Source organism: Tachypleus tridentatus, chromosome 7, assembly GCF_004210375.1.
Source record: "Tachypleus tridentatus isolate NWPU-2018 chromosome 7, ASM421037v1, whole genome shotgun sequence".
Lineage (NCBI taxonomy): Eukaryota > Metazoa > Arthropoda > Merostomata > Xiphosura > Limulidae > Tachypleus > Tachypleus tridentatus.
In genome coordinates, this window is record NC_134831.1 from 89,208,369 (window position 1) to 89,235,270 (window position 26,902).

General features: G+C 36.7%; 1 protein-coding gene across 24 annotated transcripts in view; it reads right to left on the minus strand.

Moving 5' to 3' along the window:
• The window catches only part of LOC143256159 (uncharacterized), a 258,843-nt gene that overhangs the window by 141,584 nt on the left and 90,357 nt on the right, over window positions 1-26,902 (minus strand). The window lies entirely within an intron of this gene.

Genomic DNA, 26,902 nt, shown 5'->3' on the forward strand with positions numbered 1-26,902 from the left:
TGTTGTTTAGCCCAATGAGTTATGTGTGCTGTGCTCACAATTTGTATCGAAACTTGCCTTTTAGTGTTACAACCCTTCGTTCTTAAAAGTGACCACTTGGAGAGAAGAGGCTATCTTTATATTTTAATTCTGTTTTGTTTTTTTATTACGAAGGGGAGATTTTTAGCTGCAATATATTCCACATCCTTCTGTTATTGTTTATATACACATATCTATCTTCTGTCATACAAAGGTTAAAAAAGTTAATTTTTAGTCCTAAGACAATATAAATCAGACGCGACTGTCAATTCATTCAGAAGGTTTATAAATTCCCCTGTCGTCAGTTTTAAGAAACTCATAGCGGCTGTTACCAACGCCCAAAACTTAACCATTTAATACGCCCATTACACAAGGCCGGCCAGAATGCGCCGTGGGCTACTTCACGGGTTGTTCAAGTCGGAGATTTTTACTTGTACTTCGATATCCTGCCCAGGACTTGTAGCGATTTCACTTATTTTTATTATTTTGGTCATCGATCATTGCTTTCTCATTATAGTGATCCACCCATTTTGTAGAAAACCTTACACCTGATGTATGTGCTTCAAATGGAGTAATTTATTTACGAATTTCCCTTTGTAAGACATCCCATCAACCAGCGCGACACATAAGGATACGATGAGAGAATGTTAGAGTGTAAAAACACTTCAACTGGACTACATAATGATACACGAACATACATACACAAAGTTCAGGTAAGTAAACTTCCAAATATACTTTACACGATTCTTGATTTTACCTGATAGTTTCATTCATTCACGCTGTCCGAAGATAATATGTTGACATTCATCTGGCTAAGATCTGTGTGTAGCTACATCAGATATTCATTCACGTTGACTAAAGGTAATGAATAATAAATGTTGACAATGATATGTCTCCGATCTGTCTGTAACTGCTTCAAATGTTCATTCTCGCTGCTTGAAGGTAATGTTATATTTTGAAAGTGATCTGGCTAGGATCTGTTTGTAACTGCTTCAAATGTTCATTCTCGCTGTCTGAAAGTAATGTTATATTTTGAAAGTGATCTGGCTAGGATCTGTTTGTAACTGCTTCAAATGTTCATTCTCGCTGTCTGAAAGTAATGTTATATTTTGAAAGTGATCTGGCTAGGATCTGTTTGTAACTGCTTCAAAAGTTCATTCTCACTGTCTGAAGGTAATGAATGTTCTATGTTGAAAATTATCTGGCTAGGATCTGTTTGTAACTGCTTCAAATGTTCATTCTCGCTGCCTAAAGGTAATGTTATATGTTGAAAATTATCTGGCTATGATCTGTTTGTAACTGCTTCAAATGTTCATTCTCGCTGCCTAAAGGTAATGTTATATGTTGAAAGTGATCTGGCTGGGATCTGTTTGTAACTGCTTCACATGTTCATTCTCGCTGCCTGAAGGTAATGTTATATGTTGACTATCATCTGGCAAGAAAATGGACAAGATTATGTCATCCTCGAGTATCATAAAGTCGAAAGTCTTTTATTACATCGTACAAATTGCACGAGGATTTAGTACCATCAAACCTTGTACAAATAATACTAGTAACTTGTATTATAAACACATCCCTTACAAACGACTAGCAGTCACGCAGAAATAACAAAATAGGGTAAAACCAATTCAAGTTAGTTAATACAACAAAATACGAGGTTTTGAAAACAATCTGCGAAAGGAAGATGAAGGTAATAGAGCGCACATCAAACGTATCAAAATGAAAAACAGCATGGCGTACACGTCGAACGGATCGAAATGAAAAACAGCATGGCGTACACGTCGAACGGATCGAAACGAAAAACAGCATGGCGTACACGTCGAACGGATCGAAACGAAAAACAGCATGGCGTACACGTCGAACGGATCGAAACGAAAAACAGCATGGCGTACACGTCGAACGGATCGAAACGAAAAACAGCATGGCGTACACGTCGAACGGATCGAAACGAAAAACAGCATGGCGTACACGTCGAACGGATCGAAACGAAAAACAGCATGGCGTACACGTCGAACGGATCAAAACGAAAAACAGCATGGCGTACACGTCGAACGGATCAAAAGGAAAAACAGCATGGCGTACACGTCGAACGGATCAAAATGAAAAACAGCATGGCGTAAAAGAATGAAAAAATATAAAATTCACTTACTAAGCACACTAGGTAACAGTGATTAAGCACACTAGATAACAGTGATTTAAATGTTTGGAGAATAAAACAATGAGTATAAGATAATTCGAAAGAAGATGGCGTCAGATGAAAGCAAGTTAAATTGTCCGCGAACAGAGAAGTAAACCAAACTACATCATAGCCGGGTTTTAACAAGTTAAATTGTCCGCGAACAAAGAAGTAAACCAAACTACATCATAGCCGGGTTTTAACAAGTTAAATTGTCCGCGAACAGAGAAGTAAACCAAACTACATCATAGCCGGTTTTAACAAGTTAAATTGTCCGCGAACAGAGAAGTAAACCAAACTACATCATAGCCGGGTTTTAACAAGTTAAATTGTCCGCGAACAAAGAAGTAAACCAAACTACATCATAGCCGGGTTTTAACAAGTTAAATTGTCCGCGAACAGAGAAGTAAACCAAACTACATCATAGCCGGGTTTTAACAAGTTAAATTGTCCGCGAACAGAGAAGTAAACCAAACTACATCATAGCCGGGTTTTAACAAGTTAAATTGTCCGCGAACAGAGAAGTAAACCAAACTACATCATAGCCGGGTTTTAAAAAGTTAAATTATATTTTAATCTATCAGCTATTTTTGTCAGCATGATTTAAGAAAAAGGAAAACGTGATCGGGGTAAAAAGAATGAGTCTTACATGTGATGTTGAAAATAACAGTTTATCGCAAAATTCGAAGTTCATACGAATATCCGTTACCATGCCAACAAGATCTACGACAACGAATTATAAGATGTTTGTTAATTATGTATTTTAAACCTTATCGACACGAAATGTGGCACATGAAGTAACTGGCGAGACACGTCTAAGATACAGCCACTGAACGAGCAACAGTCAATGCCTCTCATTGTCTAGACGACTGCCAATTAGTGAGATTGACTGTTACGGTTATAATGCACCATAAAGTGCGAAGGTTCAGCGACGTGTCGCGGCTCTGACGTTGGACCTATTCACCCATAAGCTCTCTCAATAATGTCTAGAACACAAATAGCCCTGCATATTATTCATAATGTTCACATTGCTCAGAATTCAGTATACTATATATTTACATAACAGAAACTGTGTTTCATTAATAAGGTTTGACTGTTCAAAAGACTTACCGTTTGGTTTGGACTTTTTAATTTAAAACAAATATAAATTAAATTGCATATTTATTTCTATAGAAAAATTATATTACATACAGAAGAAATAGTACAGCTACTTATAGACTACAAAGTAAACATACATAGAAATACATGCTGTTTATAACGTTAATTCCGAATTTAGGCCTCATGTTATGCAGTAAACAGCCTTTCTTCAACCCTAGTATGAACAATGTGAAAACTACACCAGGCAATTTTCACCATATACAGCTGCATACACCCTTGTGCAAATTAATTGAAACAAATGGTTATTTCACAATATTTTCAGCATGGCGGCCGGTGTAGGCTCGCTGTACCCGCTGATTTCCTTTAATTGTCATTTTTACACACATCATTAGCTGTGTTTTGCAGTACGGTCGATCTATTTTTGGGATATATGACGAAATTTTGAGGAATATTACGTCATTCGAAATTGCGTTAGAAGGGCAAGGAGACCAGTCAAAAAACAACTTCTTACCAACTCAATGAAGAAAAAACGGTATTAATGGGGTCTGAAATATAAGAACTGACAAGAACAATGGAGGAAGGTGTTATTCAGTGACGAGACTCATTTCTTCGTACAGGGTCAAAGAAGTCTGCATGTTCGCAGATCTCCAGGTAAGAAACTTCGAGAATCTCACATCAATCAGTTCGTAAAACATTGAAGAAGATGTTTTGGGGCTTTTTCAGCTACTATGACGTCGGAGGATTACATATCGTAGAAGGTATGATGCGAGGACCACAGTACATCGAAGTTTTGCAGAGAAGAGTCGTTCCAGAATTGAAAAAGAGATTTCCAGATGGATCTGGCATTTTTCAGCAAGATCTGGCTCCGTGCCACACATCGAAACTTGTGAAGAATTTTATGACTACAACGCGAATAAAGGTGCTGGACTGGCCTGGAAACTCTCCGGACTTAAATCCTATTGAAAATCTTTGGGCGATTTACAAAGAAAGACTTCGGGGGAAAAGATTGTACTACGAAAGATAATCTAATTGAGTCCATAATTGAGGTGTGGTACCGCGATCCAAAAATTAGTAAAGATTGCAGTCAACTCGTGGATTCGATGCCAAAGCGGATTAATGATCTTCTGAAAAATAAAGGTGGTCATATCATGTATTAATTTTTGGATTCTCAGAAATAAAACGCAAAACAATGAAAAAAATCGTAATTTTCCGTCTTGTTTCAATTAATATGCACAAGGGTGTACAATAAGCTTTGACGATAAGTAATTTGTGAGAAACTAGGGAGATGGTATATTACAATCTTAAGCCGGGGATTATGGGAGTTTTCTTGCTTAATTTGAGGTTAGAAAATTAATAACTACCACACATAGTTAAAATAAATAAAACCATTTAAATATTTCTAATTCGAGACAAAGTATGGCCTTAAAAAAGTTACCTCAACGTTTTGCGAAGTCATGGATTGGCCTTATTTAAAAATATTTTTAACAATGTAACTATTTTAATCTTCAGTGATATAATATTTATTATTTTAAAATTATACAATAAGCGTCACTAATCGATACCAAGTAAAAAAAAGTTGTTATGATTTGTACAGAAAGACCAGAATATAAATAAAGGAAGACGACAGACACACTTCGATTCTGAAGCAAAATTCGAACCGCCGTTAAAACAATAAAATGTATAGATTTATACACTACTTAAATGAGACTGAACTACACAGACAGTGCAGCGTTCAGTCACGGAAAATATACTGGAGAAAAGCCAGAAATGATAAAGTAAAATAAACGTTATTCGAAAAATGGCAGCTTTAACTGTGGAATATGTAGGTTAAAGATATATACAGTAAATACATGTTTCGACTAAACAATTCTGGACTAGAAATGTTGTAAAAAAGCTTCAAAACAATGTAATTGAGATCTACTGTTAATATAGGCTTAGCATGGCCAGGTGGTTAAGGCACTCGACTCGTAATACAAAGGTCGCAGGTTCGAATCCCCGTCACACCAAACACTCGCCCTTTCATCAGTGGGTGCATTATAATGTTACAGTCAATCCCACTATTCGTTGGTAAAAGAGTAGCCCAAGAGTTGCAGTGGATGGTGATGACTTGTTACCTTCACTCTAGTCTTACACTGCTAAATTAGGGGCGGCTAGCGCAGATAGCCCTCGTGTAGATTTGCGCAAAATTGAAAACAAACCAAACTGTTAGTATATCAAAACATCACTCCTACTTGTTAGACGATGACTGCACACTGGGCTATTTGGGCTCTTTCCACCTTGAGGAATTGACTCCCTGATTTTAGCGTAAACTTGCCAGCTGTAAATTATATAATTAATATACAGTTACGTTAAGAATCGCAAAATAATAAACATTCAAGTTTCGACCAGGCGATCACTGCTAAAATATTTCACCAAATGAAAGTTAAAACTGCGATCAGAAAGAAAAGTCATACATAAAGATTTTCACTCACCAATAGGCGAGTACAATAAAACTACACCGCACAATAAAGTTTTTGCTTCTTGAACACTGTCGGGTGTTCCTTATAGATTTTTGACTGCTGATCACGAAAATCACATCCAAATTTGCCCATCACATACCGTTTCATCGAAATCTTCAGTTTTGCTACAATGGAAAAACGATATCAGGGCAACTGGAATCCGTCAATGCTTGCTCACTACTGTTGGACACTGCAACGTGATGCACCGGACATTGAATACAAAGGAAAATCAGGAGCAAAACACTTTTAATTATGTTAAACTTAATAGCGCATTAGAAACATAAACGCAATTAAATGCGTTATCGCCGGTAAACAGTTAACTGTTTATTTCCCAGAGTTCCTACGTGATGAAGCAAAACCAAAACTATATTTGTGCATACCCACCAGGTACCTGTCACAATAAACAAAAACTTTTCTAAAAATATTGTTGTGCAGTGAACTATCGGTTTTAGGAGTCGCATCCTTTTGATGTCTATTCAACAACAATATGGTAAACAACGATTTACAAGTATAACGAAATGATTTATTTTAATCATTAGGGAGTACGACTCACAATCTGAAGGTCGCAGGTTCGAATCTCCATCTTACTAAATACGCTCGCCCTTTCGACCGTGGAGGCGTTATAAGGTTAGGGTCAATTTCACTATTCGTTGGTGAAAGAGTAGCCCAAGAATTGACGGCGGGTGGTGATGACTAGCTGTCTTCTCTCTAGTCTCACACTGCTGAATTAGGAACGGCTAGCTCAGATATCCCTCGTGTAACTTTGGACGAAATAAAAAAAAAAAAACTATTTTTGGGGAACATACCAAATGTTTCGACAAAACATTTGCAACACTGAATTACGATTTTAAAGACGACATCACACGCTCAGGGCACAGCGGAAATCTGATTTTGGATACTCGTGTAGCTGGGTTACAAACATACAAACACCCTATGCCAATAAATTGAAAACTGGACACCATTACATGACTAGATAAATCTAATAATTGTACTAGTTTCTATACATAGGAGTTACGGTTTGTTTACTTATGATAGGATAAAACCAAACAAATCCATCTATTCACACGACCGCAGTCAACAGTATAAGTATAGGCCAGAGAAAGTTTTGGATATGAATTAAACCATATAATGGCGCTAATGAGCAGAAAATTCTGAGGATTGGTTGTTTTTTTTTTTAATTTCGCGCAAAGCTACTTGAAAGCTATCTGCACTAGCCGTCCCTAATTTTGAAGTGTAAGACTAGAGGGAAGGTAGCTAGGCATCACCACCCACCGTCAACTCTTGGGCTACTGTTTTATCAACGAATAGTGGGATTGACCATCATATATAACGCCCCCAAGACTGAAATAGCGAGCATGTTTGGTGCGACTGATATTCGAACCCGCGACCTTCAAATTACGAGTTTAACGCCTTTAACCCACCTCGCCAAGCCAGGCAATTCTGAGGAATTTGTTGGTGGTTTTATAATATCAACTGTATTAGTCGGTTTAGAACAGAGTCACAGTAGGTCGCCTGCTGCGGTCATCGCGGGGAATCGAACCCCAGTTCTTACTGTTGTATGTCTCTGTAACATTACATACGTTACAATATATCGTGAAATCCTGCAATGTTGGTGTTGTTTCTTAGCGAGTTATAAGTGTTTTACTAAACAACCGACCAGGTGAGCTAGAACGGCAAACTTAAGGTCGTAGGTTTAAGTCTCGTTATTCCAAACATGCTCGCTCTTTCAACTCTGTGAGCATTATAATCCCGGTGTTCGTTGATAAAAGAGCGACCCAAACATTGTTCTTCCCTCTAGTATATCACTGCTAAATTAGCGGTTAGGATAGATAGTCTTCGTGTAACTTTGCGTGAAACTCAAATTACATCACTAAGCAATCGTTGTAATACGTTATAAAATAAATTGTAAAAAGGCAAATACGACTATTCATTCAGTGGATAATTGTTAAATTTACAGACTTACACCGCTAAAATACGGAGTTCGATTCCTTGCGGTAGATACAGGAATCTGTCATTGTGTAGTTTTGGCCCGAAAGACAACTTGAACTTGTCACACATAACAGAAGTATTATTTAACATATAAACTGTATAGTACAATGAAATTTGTTTGTTGTTTATTTTATATAGTTCAAAGTGACATCCTTTGTCAAACAAACAAATTCTCCATAACATCAATTTCTTACGTTTGACTGAACTTTTTATGGTAAAACAAATCGTAACTGATTACCATTTAACTGGCATGTGATAAATTGTATGAATGAAAAAACATGAAAGAATTGATTTACTTTTCTGTGTGAGAAAATTAAAACAATTATTAAAAACAAACAAACCAGTGGATGCTAAATACGCCCAAGTGTAAATTATCTGTTTAAAGGTTCACAGCTACATGAGCCAAAGTTACGAATCCCATACTCAAACTTCGTGGTTGAACTTGGAATTGAAGAACAGTAATACACGCGATTTATTCATGAAACGTATCGATCCATAGTTTCATTTAGCTAATCAGTATCGATTAAACCCAACTGCTCCAACATGCATCAGTTCGCGTTCGAACAGGATAATTCAGACTGTTTAGGGAACAACAAAATTTCTACATACGAAGCATCTCGTCAGGGTTTACCTTTTTGTAATCTTGTCTTATTTAAACTGTAATAAGATGCGAAGCAAAAACATGAAACACAGTTATAGAGTGAAAACGATGATTAATGACCAATGTGTAGTTGTCATTCGTGAGATAAAGAGTATTATGAAATTAGAAAATGATAAAACAACTAATACTTTTCTTGTATTTCTTCGCTTAACTACACAATGGTTTATCTGTTCTGAGCTCATTACGGGTATCGAAATCCGATTTTTAGGACTATAAACTTTCAGATTTCTTAGTTGCTAGAGGTTTCAACTGTAATATTAGGAATACTCAAACTATCAGAAATAAGTTCAGTAAGAAATCTTTTAAAAACAATTTTCGTCAAAAGAAGCCAGTCCAATGTTACCGTCAACTACAAATTTAATTTTCATCCAAAGAAGCCAGTCCAATGTTACCGTCAACTACAAATTTAATTTTCATCCAAAGAAGCCAGTCCAATGTTACCGTCAACTACAAATTTAATGTTCATCAAAAGAAGCCAGTCCAATGTTACCGTCAACTACAAATTTAATTTTCATCAAAAGAAGCCAGTCCAATGTTACCGTCAACTACAAATTTAATGTTCATCAAAAGAAGCCAGTCCAATGTTACCGTCAACTACAAATTTAATGTTCATCAAAAGAAGCCAGTCCAATGTTGCCGTCAACTACAAATTTAATGTTCATCAAAAGAAGCCAGTCCAATGTTGCCGTCAACTACAAATTTAATGTTCATCAAAAGAAGCCAGTCCAATGTTGCCGTCAACTACAAATTTAATGTTCATCAAAAGAAGCCAGTCCAATGTTACCGTCAACTACAAATTTAATGTTCATCAAAAGAAGCCAGTCCAATGTTACCGTCAACTACAAATTTAATTTTCATCAAAAGAAGCCAGTCCAATGTTACCGTCAACTACAAATTTAATTTTCATCAAAAGAAGCCAGTCCAATGTTACCGTCAACTACAAATTTAATTTTCATCCAAAGAAGCCAGTCCAATGTTACCGTCAACTACAAATTTAATTTTCATCAAAAGAAGCCAGTCCAATGTTACCGTCAGCTACAAATTTAATTTTCATCCAAAGAAGCCAGTCCAATGTTACCGTCAGCTACAAATTTAATTTTCATCAAAAGAAGCCAGTCCAATGTTACCGTCAACTACAAATTTAATTTTCATCAAAAGAAGCCAGTCCAATGTTACCGTCAACTACAAATTTAATTTTCATCCAAAGAAGCCAGTCCAATGTTACCGTCAACTACAAATTTAATTTTCATCAAAAGAAGCCAGTCCAATGTTACCGTCAACTACAAATTTCCTCCAACAAGACAACGATATGAACCTACATCCTAAAGATCGTCAGCTTATGCTAATGAACTATTTGGTCACTTTTGTTCTTTTTTTAAGTTTTATTGAATAGAAACGAGGCTTTTATTAAATAAAAAATAAAATAATTATATTGGTTATCTGAGACTAGATTTTGGTCTGATCAAATAGTGACCAATACTTCAACACTAAGGGTACGAACAAAAACGTGATACCTCAGTATTTCAAACAGCTTACTTCGTAAAAATACAGACAATTCAATAAAGCGCGAGAACGGTTTGTTAGGTTGACCAAATGTAAAATAACCAACCTTCTCTCCTGCACTGACTATCACTGAGGAAAGCGACTTATAAAAATGACCATAATAGAGAGTCATGTGAACACTAGGGTCTTCTACGTTGTTTGCAGAACAACGACTAATTTTCATCTTCTGAAGTACCGACGCCATCAGATGTCTCAGCATTTCCTTGAGAGACATTATAAACAACGTTTTACGATGAACTTTGATCAGAAAATAGCAATGAATTTACGCACTGGGTTCACATTAAAACTGCTAGAGAGAATGTTAGATGCATGCTCTTTAACTGAGGTCCTATCCTCGTGTAAAGGACTTCTTCCAATTATTTCAAACTGTACTTTAATGTACTGGATAAGAGCAACAGTAGCTGTACCTACAATAAACATGGCGGAACTACTAAGTACTTAACAGTAGTAAATATTCGACTTATTTTTCTTTTGTGAATCATGCGTTGTTTAGATGTTCAGTTGAAGTAAGTTACCTAAAAAAATTACAAAAACTGTAACACTGCGAGTTAAGTAACTAATTACATCAACGGACGTCACGTGTTTGTATTTAGATAGATGCACGATTCTTCAGGGGTGCAAAAGTTTTGAATTCAAGCTGACAATAATGAGTGACACAATATCAATAGTATAATTGAAACCTTTTTATAGAACGTATTATTGGAAACCTACTTAGAGAAAGAAATGGGACACAGTTAATTAAAGATACGTAAAAACAAAATACACAAAGTTGAGTAGTCCACACAAGTATCTTTGTTTTGTTAGATGTTGCTTAGTTCTACTCGAGAGATATCTGCGCAATCCGTCCTTAAGTTTGAAGGGACAAACTGGCGGGAAGACAGCTAGCCAACGTCATCCACTGCCATCTTTCGTGTTACCAATAAAGACTGGAAATGGTTGTGGCAGTGTAATTCCCTCACAGCTGAAAGGATGAGAATGTTTGCGGACGGTATTTGAGCCCCCGACTCACAGATTGCGAGTAGAGTACACCCTAACCATAAGGTTAGCCACAAAGGATTAATTAGGTAATAAAACACTAAATGCAGTGTTCCTGGTTGTCGAAAATAAATACAACAACCATCTGGTCATAAGCACAAAAACAAATCTTTACAAAATTCCCTTTACATGATAAAATCGTAGAGTCATATATGGTCTCAACGTTTTAACAAAAACAGAATGTAAGATTGCAGTCTCATATCTTGATTAGTACTGACTGTTTAACCTGTATAAGAAACAAGGTAACCAGCGACCAATGTCTAAACCAGGATATATCAGCACATAATTAACACTTCAAACAGATGGAACTTGGTAGACCCTTATAATTACAAAATTGAGAAAAATAGCTGCACATTTCACTTAAAGTAACCATGGTTTTGTCTATAAAGGTATCATCGGGTATAGACTGAAACAGCTTGTAGAAAAGTGCAAATTTGTTTGACAAAACCGGTTGAAATTCGGAATACTATTTACTCTTCTCCCCACACCACCTGCCTCAAGGTGAACGCCAAGGTAACCAACCGGTTTTTGGTTAAACAAATGTACACATTTCTACAACTTGTTGCAGTCTACATCTGACGATACCTTTATTGACGAAACCACGGTTACAATAAAAGAACTAATTAAGAAATACAAATATTTTTGTTTCCTAAAATCTGTAGTATTGGTATTTATTTTATGAATGAAAGTGTCATTAAAAATTTAATAGCAACAAATTCGTACCAGAGTAACACTGATTGAAAACTTACAAAGCTGTGAAGCTTAGAATAGCCTAGTGGGTCTCAAGTTTGAATTCCATCATCAAATACGATCCTCTTTCAGCCGTGGGAGGTTTATAAAGTGACGGTCAATCTCATTGTTTATTGGTGAAAGAGTTGTCGGTGGATAATTCTGACTACCTGTTTTCCACTTAGTCTATCACTTCGAAAGTAAGGGCGGTTACTGTAGATAACCGTCGTGTAATTTCGCGGGAAATTCCAAAAAACAAAAGGACAAGTACTGTAAAGCCCGTTTCACATATTGATTATTCACATAAATTTAAGCCTAAATTTAGAGGTTCAAATAAACAATTTTAGTCCTCGTGAGTAATAAGTTCAACGGATATAAAGTTCCACATTAGGTTCAGCGCATTTGTTACTACCTTCATGTATATTAAGATGGAACATTGGTATCAGAAAGTTCTGTTTTTTAGTGCATTTTTCATGTCATCTTAGTGCATTTTAGGTAAGTTTTCAGCTGATATTTCTAGCAAGCATTCACATCAAGACACTGTACATAGATTACTTGAGACTGGAGTAATTACTCAGACACTATACATGAACAATAAAATTACTCAGACACTATACATGAACATGATGACTACTTACTCACTTTACGTTAACATGATGACTACTTACTCACTTTACGTTAACATGATGACTACTTACTCACTTTACGTTAACATGATGACTACTTACTCACTTTACGTTAACATGATGAGGTTTTCGGTAATGTTATCCTGAAATACAAAAGAATAACAATAGTGATCCAGTCAGCAGGTTTTAGCAACGCCATCTGTCTACACTTAAACTCTTCTTTAAAAACACCGTTGATATAAAAGTTGTTCGTGCTATATAACATAACCAGTTCAGATCGTATTCTCAGATATATACTCTTTCATATGTGAATGGTTAAGTTGATGATAGATTTGATTCGAATTTCGCGCAAAGCAACATACAAATTATCCAGGTTAGTCGTTCTTAATTCAGCAGTGAAAGACTAGAAAACGCACATATTCATCACAACCCATTGAAAATTCTTGTATTACTCTTACCAACGAATAAAGTGATGAACCGTCATGTTAGAACGCCAGCACTGCTGCAAGTGTTCGGTGGGGCGAGGATTCGATCCCATGAAACTCAAATTACGAATTCAGTGCTATAATCACATGGCCATGCCAAATAGCAGAAAACCTGTTATCATATGCAGGTTCTAGTATGTTTCATCCAAAGTTTGTTAGCTATGAAACAATGGGAAAGGATCTTCGGGTGAGGAAAACTGGCTCAGATGTAGGATGTTTGAGTTTGGGAAACAGAGTGGTCTGACGTTTTTCGAAATTGGAGAACACAATAGTCTGAGTTAGTGAAACTGGTATAAGTGTAGAGTCTTTTGTTATGGTATATATATACCTGTTAATATTATGGTCTTTGGTTACGGCAAACAAATTGATCTACATTTAGGGTCTTTAGGTATGGGAGACAGACTGGTATAGATTTAGGGCAGTGGTTCAATCGAACCCCAGGGTTTCGGTGAGTCAGTCTCAGGAGTTCGGCAGAAGTCAAGACACACACACACACACACTGTGTGTGTGTCCGTTCCGTTCACCCCACACTTGGCCATCATTGGCTGCAGCTAATCACGTCACATCACTTGGCCTTAATATCTGTACTGCAGGGAACTTCGTGCGCTTAGCAATCGACTTGTGACTGTAGTAATCGTGCGTCATTTTTGATTTTTTTTCCTAATCTTTCAATCTCTTCATACTAACTATATCAAGCAAAAACAGAAAGTAGTCGGACGAATACGTACAATATGGATTAACGTGTATAACAGTACATGATGAGTCAGCATCCTCAATGCATGATTTGCAATGCCAAGTTGAGCAATTCTAGTCTAGCACCGGGAAAACTAAGAGAACACTCCCTAAAGCTGCATGGAGATGGGAAATGCAAAAACACAACGCTTGCTGAATTCAAGGTAAAGAGAGCCAGGTTCGATGAAAAGGCTACTTTGCCTGTTCTCGGCTTTGTACCTATCGACAAACTAATCCTCACAGCATCGTACGAAGTTGCGTACTTGACTGCAAAGCAGGGAAAACCACACACTATTAGTGAAGAACTCGTAAAACCAGCTTCGTTGAAGATGGCGAATATCATGCTGGGAAAAGGTGCTGAAAATAAGTTATCCCAAATTCCTCTTTCAAATGACACCATCAGCAGCAGAATAGATGACATGAGTGATGACATCTTGACTCAAGTAGTTGTAGATCTGATTTCAAGCCCAGCAAAATTCAGCCTTCAACTCGACAAGACCACCGACGTTTCCAATCTAAGCCATCTTGTTGTATTCGTACGCTATGTGAAGAACGACGAGATAAAAGATTTTTTTATTTTGTAAGCCTCTTACAACAACTAAGGCAGCCGATGTGAAGAAACTTGTGGATGACTTCTGCAGAGACAATGATCTTTCGTGAGATATGGTTTCTTCAGTTTGTTCGGACGGAGCTGCAGTCATGCTAGGACGAAACTCTGATTTTGATGCGCTAGTGAAAGCCGATTCACCACACACCACTGTAACGCACTGTGTTCTGCACAGGCATGCGTTGGCAACAAAAACCTTGCCTTCAAAACTGGCAGAAGTATTAAAAATTGCTCTGAATTCGAGGTACTTCTGTACCATTCTAACGTTCTGTGGTTATCCCGGGTAAAGGTGCTGAATCGTGTTTTTGCCATGCGTGTGGAATTAGCCCTGTTTTTGCGAGAGCACCAACATTGTCATGCAGATTGCTTTGAAAAATCTGAATTCATTCTCATTTTGGCGCACATGACCGATATCTTCAATCATCTCAATCAACAGATGCAGAGCGGTGGAGTCAACATCATTGAAGTGGAAGAAAACCTGAAGGCTTTTCAAAAAAAGCTACCATTATGGAAACAACAAAGAGAGAATGATAACTTTACAAACTTTCCCCTGCTGGACGACTGTGTAAGTAAGATCAAAGATGTGTCTGAAATCGGAGACATTTCTGTACCCGGGGAACTGAAGCAAGCAATTGCCATGTACTTAGATGAGCTCGCAAAGTCTCTCGACGGATACTTCCCCACCAGAGAGTCACATCCAGAATGGGTAAGACAGCCGTTCACGTTTAGTGTTGCGACAGCAGATGTCAATGATGAATATCTCGACGAAATCGTTGAACTTCAGCAGAGCCAGGTTATTCACATAAATTTAAGCCTAAATTTAGAGGTTCAAATAAACAATTTTAGTCCTCGTGAGTAATAAGTTCAACGGATATAAAGTTCCACATTAGGTTCAGCGCATTTGTTACTACCTTCATGTATATTAAGATGGAACATTGGTATCAGAAAGTTCTGTTTTTTAGTGCATTTTTCATGTCATCTTAGTGCATTTTAGGTAAGTTTTCAGCTGATATTTCTAGCAAGCATTCACATCAAGACACTGTACATAGATTACTTGAGACTGGAGTAATTACTCAGACACTATACATGAACAATAAAATTACTCAGACACTATACATGAACATGTTGATTTTTCAGTCACTTTACGTTAACATGATGACTACTTACTCACTTTACGTTAACATGATGACTACTTACTCACTTTACGTTAACATGATGACTACTTACTCACTTTACGTTAACATGATGACTACTTACTCACTTTACGTTAACATGATGACTACTTACTCACTTTACGTTAACATGATGACTACTTACTCACTTTACGTTAACATGATGAGGTTTTCGGTAATGTTATCCTGAAATACAAAAGAATAACAATAGTGATCCAGTCAGCAGGTTTTAGCAACGCCATCTGTCTACACTTAAACTCTTCTTTAAAAAACACCGTTGATATAAAAGTTGTTCGTGCTATATAACATAACCAGTTCAGATCGTATTCTCAGATATATACTCTTTCATATGTGAATGGTTAAGTTGATAATAGATTTGATTCGAATTTCGCGCAAAGCAACATACAAATTATCCAGGTTAGTCGTTCTTAATTCAGCAGTGAAAGACTAGAGAAAACGCACATATTCATCACAACCCATTGAAAATTCTTGTATTACTCTTACCAACGAATAAAGTGATGAACCGTCATGTTAGAACGCCAGCACTGCTGCAAGTGTTCGGTGGGGCGAGGATTCGATCCCATGAAACTCAAATTACGAATTCAGTGCTATAATCACATGGCCATGCCAAATAGCAGAAAACCTGTTATCATATGGAGGTTCTAGTATGTTTCATCCAAAGTTTGTTAGCTATGAAACAATGGGAAAGGATCTTCGGGTGAGGAAAACTGGCTCAGATGTAGGATGTTTGAGTTTGGGAAACAGAGTGGTCTGACGTTTTTCGAAATTGGAGAACACAATAGTCTGAGTTAGTGAAACTGGTATAAGTGTAGAGTCTTTTGTTATGGTATATATATACCTGTTAATATTATGGTCTTTGGTTACGGCAAACAAATTGATCTACATTTAGGGTCTTTAGGTATGGGAGACAGACTGGTATAGATTTAGGGCAGTGGTTCAATCGAACCCCAGGGTTTCGGTGAGTCAGTCTCAGGAGTTCGGCAGAAGTCAAGACACACACACACACACTGTGTGTGTGTCCGTTCCGTTCACCCCACACTTGGCCATCATTGGCTGCAGCTAATCACGTCACATCACTTGGCCTTAATATCTGTACTGCAGGGAACTTCGTGCGCTTAGCAATCGACTTGTGACTGTAGTAATCGTGCGTCATTTTGATTTTTTTCCTAATCTTTCAATCTCTTCATACTAACTATATCAAGCAAAAACAGAAAGTAGTCGGACGAATACGTACAATATGGATTAACGTGTATAACAGTACATGATGAGTCAGCATCCTCAATGCATGATTTGCAATGCCAAGTTGAGCAATTCTAGTCTAGCACCGGGAAAACTAAGAGAACACTCCCTAAAGCTGCATGGAGATGGGAAATGCAAAAACACAACGCTTGCTGAATTCAAGGTAAAGAGAGCCAGGTTCGATGAAAAGGCTACTTTGCCTGTTCTCGGCTTTGTACCTATCGACAAACTAATCCTCACAGCATCGTACGAAGTTGCGTACTTGACTGCAAAGCAGGAAAACCACACACTATTAGTGAAGAACTCGTAAAACCAGCTTCGTTGAAGATGGCGAATATCATGCTGGGAAAAGGTGCTGAAAATAAGTTATCCCAAATTCCTCTTTCAAATGACACCATCAGCAGCAGAATAGATGACATGAGTGATGACATCTTGACTCAAGTAGTTGTAGATCTGATTTCAAGCCCAGCAAAATTCAGCCTTCAACTCGACAAGACCACCGACGTTTCCAATCTAAGCCATCTTGTTGTATTCGTACGCTATGTGAAGAACGACGAGATAAAAGATTTTTTTATTTTGTAAGCCTCTTACAACAACTAAGGCAGCCGATGTGAAGAAACTTGTGGATGACTTCTGCAGAGACAATGATCTTTCGTGAGATATGGTTTCTTCAGTTTGTTCGGACGGAGCTGCAGTCATGCTAGGACGAAACTCTGATTTTGATGCGCTAGTGAAAGCCGATTCACCACACACCACTGTAACGCACTGTGTTCTGCACAGGCATGCGTTGGCAACAAAACCTTGCCTTCAAAACTGGCAGAAGTATTAAAAATTGCTCTGAATTCGAGGTACTTCTGTACCATTCTAACGTTCTGTGGTTATCCCGGGTAAAGGTGCTGAATCGTGTTTTTGCCATGCGTGTGGAATTAGCCCTGTTTTTGCGAGAGCACCAACATTGTCATGCAGATTGCTTTGAAAAATCTGAATTCATTCTCATTTTGGCGCACATGACCGATATCTTCAATCATCTCAATCAACAGATGCAGAGCGGTGGAGTCAACATCATTGAAGTGGAAGAAAACCTGAAGGCTTTTCAAAAAAAGCTACCATTATGGAAACAACAAAGAGAGAATGATAACTTTACAAACTTTCCCCTGCTGGACGACTGTGTAAGTAAGATCAAAGATGTGTCTGAAATCGGAGACATTTCTGTACCCGGGGAACTGAAGCAAGCAATTGCCATGTACTTAGATGAGCTCGCAAAGTCTCTCGACGGATACTTCCCCACCAGAGAGTCACATCCAGAATGGGTAAGACAGCCGTTCACGTTTAGTGTTGCGACAGCAGATGTCAATGATGAATATCTCGACGAAATCGTTGAACTTCAGCAGAGCCAGGTTCAACAGCAACTTTTCAGAACAACAACGCTCTCAACGATTTAGTGTCACCAAATCGTAGCGTACCCTCTTATTGCTAAGAAAGCCCTTGAGATACTCATAATGTTTGTTACAACGTATCTTTGCGAGCAATCCTTTCCGAGGATGGTAGACATAAAAACGAAGAATTTTGTTTGTTTGTTTTGGAATTTCGCACAAAGCTACTCGAGAGCTATCTGTGCTAGCCGTCCCTAATTTAGCAGTGTAAGACTAGAGGGAAGGCAGCTATTCATCACCACCCACCGCCAACTCTTGGGCTACTCTTTTACCAACGAATAGTGGGATTGACCGTCACATTATAACGCCACCATGGCTGGGAGGGCGAGCACGTTTGGCGCGACTCGGGCGCGAACCCGCGACCCTCAGATTACAAAGCGCACACCTTAACGCGCTAGGCCATGCCAGACCCAAAAACGAAGAAAAGGAACAGACTTTGTTGCGAAAATGATATGAGAGTGGCACTTGTCAAGGTGAAGCCGCGCATTTCTGAACTTGTCTCTGAAAGGCAACAGCAAAAGTCACATTGATTTGCAGCAAATATTCATTAAGTTATGTTTTTGTTTTTGTGTGAAATTTATGTTTTGTTGGTTTTGTTCTTATGATTAAAATTGTTTATTTTGTGCACTGATAAAATATCTACTTATGTTTTGTATTTGTAAAAATCATATTTTATTTTTCCAATTACGAAGGGTAATTGGTAACTGGTATAGATGTAGGGTCTGTGAGTTTGAGAGACACACATCTAGGTTTAATCAGTATGGAATAATTTTGGATGCAGAAAACTTTGGTCTTGAGTATAAATGTTCAAATATTAACAACATTTTCATCAAATACTAAAATGGTCAGAAATTAGCGACTGTTTCGGTCATCACAGTATCTAGCAAATGGTAAAAAAAAGACTAAAGCTGTAAACTAAAGATAGGTTAATATCAGAGCTTTTGAGTAATAGAAAGTTTGCGCTCACTGGTTCACTTCTTGCAGAGATATCTTCATCTGAAAATAAGACCTCTCTGGTGTCAAGAGTTTATCAATCACTTTCTGAAAAGTAATAAAACATCTAATTTCAGTGCTAAGCTGGTCAATATGCGCGAGTAAAATATGTGTGGTCTCTCTCCATATTATCTTACAACATTAAAAGGATTTCACGGGAATGTTCTATCGATGATCTAAATGCTTCTATATTGTCAGTTATCTTAATGGTAGTAATATGAATGTTCTGTCTATGGTCTAGAAGTTTCTATATTATCGGTTATCTTACGATCTTTACTTTCATGAAAATAAAAAAACTATATAATAAATGAACATAGTTTATCATACATTTTAAACAATAAAAACTTCGAACGTCTTAAGCTGTATACAAATAATTTTGTTAAAATGTTTTTCTTCATCTAAGATATTTAAACTATACTGATCAATACATGGAAAACTTCTTCACTAGATAGTAAAACGTTACTGTATATATTTTGGTTGAAAAGAATCGATGGAATTAACACCTAATTAGCTCTATAATTAGCACCTAGTTATCCAAGTAATTTAACACCTTATTAGCCAAGCAACGATACAGGAAGTGGTCGCCGCCATATTTCGTTGTTTTATTCCCGACAGAGGGCGCCATACGACCAAGATTTTTCTCTTTTTTTTTCAAACGTAAACAACAAATATTATTTAAATACCAGTTTATCGTGAATTAAAACAGTCGTGACTCAGCTTTACTCCACCGAGGTGATGGCAATGAGGTATAAAATGGGACTAAGTTTAAAATAAACTACTGTACGGCATCAGCTCAGGGGTGCGGATAGATAACATTATCCACCACTTTTCACTGTTGTTCTTTCAAAACACATGATCTGAACCTCTGTCGGAGATATGAAATGAACACGTTGATACAATGTTCGTTTTGTTTTTAATTTCGCGCAAAGGTACCCAAGGGCTATCTCCACTAGCCGTCCCTAATTTAGCAGTGTAAGACTAGAGAAAAGGCAACTAGTCATCACATTATTACGCCCCGACGGCTGAAAGGGCGAGCATATTTGGTGCGACGGGGATTCGAACCCGCGACTTTCAGATTACGAGAAGAACGCCTTAACCTGAACATGCCGGGCCTGTATTGTTAATATTCCTAATATTGTTAATGCATTGTTAATACATTGTTAATATCACTAGTATTGTTAATACCAGTTTATTGTTATTCTTGGTTTAAAATGTCAACATCGCTTTACATTTGAAGAACTCAAGGTCAAGGGTCGTCTTAATATCATTTTCATCTACAAAATGCTAAGGTTCTACAATACGCCAATACACGAGGTATGTGGTTCTAGACAACAGCATTTTATATAGTCTGGGGGTTTTGTAATGAAGTTTCAAGAGAAAAGTAGAAACACAAGTCTTTGCCAGGTATCCAGATGTCAGAATAAATAATCAAATAAGATTTCAATAAAGAATGGTGTTATAAAAATATATAAAAAAACGGCTGGTATGGATTGTGAAAGCACAATGTAAAGGAGCGAACAACGTTTCGACCTTCTTCAGTCATCGTCAGGTTTCCAAAGAAAGAAAGAGGTAACTGACTGACATGGCTGACCACATGTTTGAAGGGGGTTGTGTAATTAAGTGTAGGAATGTGGAGGGTGTGCTCAGATGTTTAGTTATATTTATTAATATAGGTATAAAGGTGTTCCTTTGTATTGGTTTATTTTTGGATTGAGTTGTTGTATAAGTAAGGCTTCTTTAATTTTGCCTTTGTTTAGGTTTGTTTCTTTATTTAGTATTTGGGTGTTTTATATGGTTATGTTGTGTTTATTTGATTAATGGTGTTCGAAAACGTGTGAAGGCGACTTTTTGTGTTCTTTGAATCTGGTTTCCATTTTTCTATTTGTTTCTCCAATATAGAAGTCGTGGCAGTTATCACATTGTATTTTATAAATAATGTTGGTGTGGTGTTTGTCAGTGTAATTTTTACACAGTATAAACCTTAGTTTTGTGCCTGGTTTATGAATAAATTTGGTATTAACTGGAATGTCATATTTTGTTACTAGTTTTTGCCAAATGTTGGTTATTTTTCTGCTGATGTCGGGAATATATGGTATGTAGCAGTATATGGTTTCGTGATTTTTAATTTGTGGGATAGATTTACTTTTGTTGGTTGATTTTGCTTTTTGTCTAGGTGTGTGTGTCTGTGTGTGCGTGTGTGTGTGTCTGTGTGCGTCTGTGTGTGTGCGTCTGCGTCTGTGTGTGTGCGTCTGTGTCTGTATGTGTGCGTCTGTGTCTGTATGTGTGCGTCTGTGTGTGTGTGTGTGCGTCTGTGTGTGTGCGTCTGTGTTCTCTTCGGTTTGTGGAGGAAACTTATTGATGTTGATGAACTAACACACATTACACCACTAGTAACAGTACATGCTCATACGATCGTAAAGAAACTAAAAAACTTAAACCAAAGAATTATCAATAGAAGAAATGACATCCATCTCATTCAACAATGTAGAAAGGGACAACTAACCCTTAACTTTGTAAAGATAAAACTGTCAAACAATTTTAATCAATGCACAAACATTATCCAAAATTTACAGAAAAAACTACTTAAAGCCATGTTTAACATGAAATACATAGAACTACATGACTTACAGAAACAAAAAAAAATGAACCTAGACCAACAACTGGCATGCTGCATTAAACCAGAGATTTACGGACTTATACAACGAAACATAAACCAAATCCACACTAGGAATGACAGAGACAAAAAGATCTGCCACAACAAAAAACTAGAAAAACTAAGATGTAAACAACAGAAGAGACACCGAGACGACAAACCGTTGACTAACCTCATGATTAACAGATAGGACCGACAATTAAACACAGACGAGATACATCTACTAAACAAAGGACTCAACTTCGCAATAGCACCAAGGTACATTCCAACCATAAAAAATTCAAGAATGTTTAGAAGACTCAACCAGGAGACTTGTGATACTCTCCACAGAAAACAAAAACAAGAAAAACAACTGAAAACAACCAACAGAAAGAAGACAACTTAGACAAACTATTGACATCCAACAGCCAAACTTCCCAGAAAAAAATTGAAATTTGTATTTTCCAGAAACACCTAAAAACAACATCTTAAACAATTTTTTCAAAGAATTTTCTCACAAAACTATCACTATAATTTCACAAAACAGAAAACTAAAAAACAACCTTATAAAAAGAGACATTAATTCCATTAAAAACTTAAAACAAGCCAAAAACTCTGCATATGACGCTATAGTCATAATGAACACGAATGAATACATCCAAAAAATGAAGAACATCCTATCAGACACGAACAAATTTAAACCAATACACACAAATCTAACAAAGACACACAAAATGCAACTAAACAAAATACCACTAAAAATGAAAAAGCCAACACAATTTCACAAACACTTTATTCCTACCTACGCAAGACCGACTCACGCACACCACAAATATACGGCATCCCCAAGCCTTATAAACCAGATTGTCCACTACGACCAATAATGTCCACATATGAATCGTTTAATTACAATCTTGGTAAATTCATAGCATGGACATTCTCCAAATATGTAATATCAGCCAGCTCATTTAAAGACTCTTTTAATTTCAAATCTAATCTTAATCAACTTAATCATGAAGCCTTAATGGCCAGTTTCGATGTCATATTCCTCTTTACAGAAGTTCCAACCGCTGGAGCCTGCAAGATAGCCTTGGAACTCTATATCCGAGACCCTAACCCATCTGTAGACATTCCCAGCATCCAATCAGCAACCCTATAGAATTCACCATGATAAAGACAAACTTCATGTTCAACAACCACAACTCTATACAAACAAATGGCCTAAGCATGGACAATCCAAAATCACCAGTTCTAGCCAGTATTTTCATGACACAAGTTGAAACACAAACAATTAACACAACATTACATTCATCACTATTCTGGTGCATATATGTAGACGACACGATTGCGGGATTCACATCTACAGAACACACACTTAATTTTTTCAATCACATTAACTCTATACATCCCAACATTAACTTCACATGTGAACAGGAAGAAAGAAATCAAATATCATTTCTTAACCTCAAAATTACAAAACTGACACACAATTTAAAACATAAAGCCACCGAAAGATCACCCATACTGGACTATACATTCCTTGGGACTCAGCACACGAAACAAAACAAAAACTAAACATACTAAGAAACCAAATAAACACAGCCATAAAACTATGCTCACCAGATAAAATTAACGACGAATTAGACAAAATAAAATAATACTTCATCAACATCAATAAGTTTCCTCCACAAACCGTAGAAAACATTATACACACACATCTAGACAAAAAGTTAATATATCCCATGAATCAAAAAATCACAAAACCATATACTGCTGCATACCATATATTCCCGACATCAGCAGAAAAATAACCAACATTTGGCAAAAACTAGTAACAAAATATGACATGCCAAATTTATTCAAAAACTAGACACAAAACTAAAGGTCTATACTATGTAAAAACTACACTGACAAACACCACACCAACATTATTTATAAAATACAAGGTGATAATTGCCACGACTTCTATATTATAGAAATATGTAGAAAAATGGAAACGAGATTCACAAATTCAAAATGTCACCTTCACCTGTTTTCGAACACTGCAATTCAAATAAATACAACATAACCATAGAAGACACCCAAACACTAAATAAAGAAACAAAATAAACAAACGCAGAAATAAAGAAGCCTTACTTATACAACAACTCAAGCCCAAAATAAACCAATACAAAGGAACACCTTTATACCTATATCAAGAAATATAATCAAACATCTAAGCACGCCCTCTACATTCCTATACTCAATTACACAACCGTCTTCAAACATGTGGTCAGCCATGTCGGTCAGTTACCTCTTTCTTTCTTTGGAAACCTGACGATGGCCGTTTTTACATATATAATTTTCTCTAGAAGTGGGTTTTCTCGTCGTCACGAATGGTGATCCAAGTTATTGAAAGTTTACTTATGGTGTAATCTGGTATTGAATGACTGTCAGAAAACAAATTTTCATACTAACCACTCATTCTCAGTGTCTTACCCCACCGACATAGACACTTCTAAAATATTTGGTACAGCCGGTAATCTTACATGAAAATCAGATACTCATGATTAAATCCAATAAACGTTCCATTTCATTCAGTTGTTATTTTACTTAAACGCGTCTACGTTTTAGAATATTATTATTGCGGAAAGTTATTTTTGCACCCCAGTGTCACAACAGTATGTCTGCGGACTTACAACGCTAGAAACAGAGTTTCGATACCCGTGGTGGGCAGAACATAGACAGCTCATTGTGTAGCTCTGTGTTTAACTTCAAACAAACAAAATGTGTTTTCTGAAGTTGGACTGTTGAATATCACAATTTACAAAGAAGTCTTGGAACAGAGAAACTCTTCGCTCGTCCCTACACGTGTTCAAGAATGACTCATTGTCGCTAACATTATGGTCGAAAATTCACATTTAGAAAAAAAACAAAACAAAAAAAAACGACACGGGAAAAGAAAACGAAAATGCGAGTTTTTATTCCATGTAAAAATTGAGCACAAAAAGTCTGAAGACGTAAAACGAATAGATATGTTTTACTTTAAACTTATATCCGTATTATTACAGCAAGACATTGTAGCAGGTTTGATTGTGTGATGTTTATAGATGTATTTCAACACAAAAGCATAATATAAAAATGTAGAGATAAGGATAACGGGTCATGTACATGTAGTAAAAACCGAAATGTGGCTGGAAATAAATAAAAACGAAGAACATTAAGATTTAACTGCACGTGTTAATGTGTTGACGTCAGATTAGTCTGTTATAGGATAGGAGTAGCAGTGATATTTAGTGGAACAAGACAGAAGAGTTTAACATCTTTACTAAAAATTCAATACAAACAAATGAAACACAAGTCACATTTCATTAGAAATGTATTGGTTATTTTATGGGATAGCAATAAGTTTATAAACATACAACGCTAAAATCTGGAGTTAGATCCCTCGTGGTGGACAGAAGGCAGACAGTTTAATGAGTAGCTTTGCGTCAAAAGAACAAAACATTTCGATACATATATCGTTTCAAATTCGTCGCCCAGTTGTTTATTAAGTGTCACTTATGTTTACAACAAACAATGAGTGGTTTGTTGCAAACGTGAAGGGTGTCTAGAACAGATTGTCATCTCGCTTGATAGAAGGAATCGCTACACTTAACTTTATTATATGGGATAATTTTAGGAAACGGGCATTGATAAAGCGAGCATGAATAACAACACGGAGAACACAAATATCTACAAAAACTTACAAATAAGAAAGTATTTATAAAAAATAACTGAAATAGCTGATAAACAGATTTTTACATAACGAACAGTTAAATATATATAAGATTATAGACTTCGGCGTTTCGTTCCGTTATTAGTACGCATCACTTACCTTTAATCTCGACAATCAATAAACACACGACACGAAATGTTAACAAGTGATAAAACAACCTCAGAGTTCAAACCGGATAATCTGCTAACAGATAATCAAGTGTACGTGTACCCACTATCATCTAGGTGTAACAGAAAATAATACTGTGTCCAGAAATTGGAGTTTTGATTCGTATCAGATCTCGAAAAAAAATTATATTAGTAAATTGTTTCTTTATTCGAAAAAAAAATTATATTAGTAAATTGTTTCTTTATATTAAGAAATAATTTCAATAAATACGCAAATTTTGAATACAGTCTTAATTGAACATGTATGATACAAAATACAGTCGTAAAGTATACGTCTGCATGTTTTATACAAAAACAGTTTTTAAGAAATGTAGTGTTTTGAATGTCTTTCTCAATTGTAAAGTTTACAGATACAAGTCACGTGTCGAGAATTGGTATCGACTTTAGAATCAATTTTCAGCAAGAAATATTGTTTTTACTGAAGTTAAGATACACAGGAGCTGTTTTTATTGTTTGTTTGTTTTTTGAATTTCGCACAAAGCTACTCGAGGGCTATCTGTGCTAGCCGTCCCTAATTTAGCAGTGTAAGACTAGAGGGAAGGCAGCTAGTCATTACCACCCACCACCAACTCTTGGGCTACTCTTTTACCAACGAATAGTGGGATTGACCGTCACATTATAACGCCCCCACGACTGAAAGGGCGAGCATGTTTGGCGCCACGAGGATGCGAACCCGTGACCCTCAGAGTACGAGTCGCACGCCTTAACACGCTTAGCCATGCCGGGCCACATTGGGAATTTGAAACAAATTCTACATAAAAAAAGTATTAATTCTTCTAAGCTAGCAAACATTCTTAAAGAAAACGTTTCCATACTAATAACATGCATTAATGAGGCAAAATTATATCGTAACCCATTCCAAGACAGTTGACAAAGCTAGAACCCTGTCAAACTTCATGGTAAATAATTGAAAAAGTAAAAATTTAAATCTATCACGTGACGACATAGCTGTCAAGAAGGATCTGTCTGGTAAGTAGAATCTCGGGTTCAAATTCCACCAAATCTGACATTTAACTCCTTAATAAATATTATAATCTACAATATGACTCTCTAAATCTGTAAGACGAAATCACTAAAAGTCGTCACTTACGAAAACGACAACGAGACATGCAGCTTGTAAGGAGGTCGTGGGATGGAAAGCCAGATTTCGGTTAATGAAATGAAAACTAAAGTAGAGCTAACATACGGCTTATTAAACCCTAAAACAATTTTACTAGATAGAAATACGTAAAAAAATGTTGTTAAATAAACATATGATGCACAAAACTGAA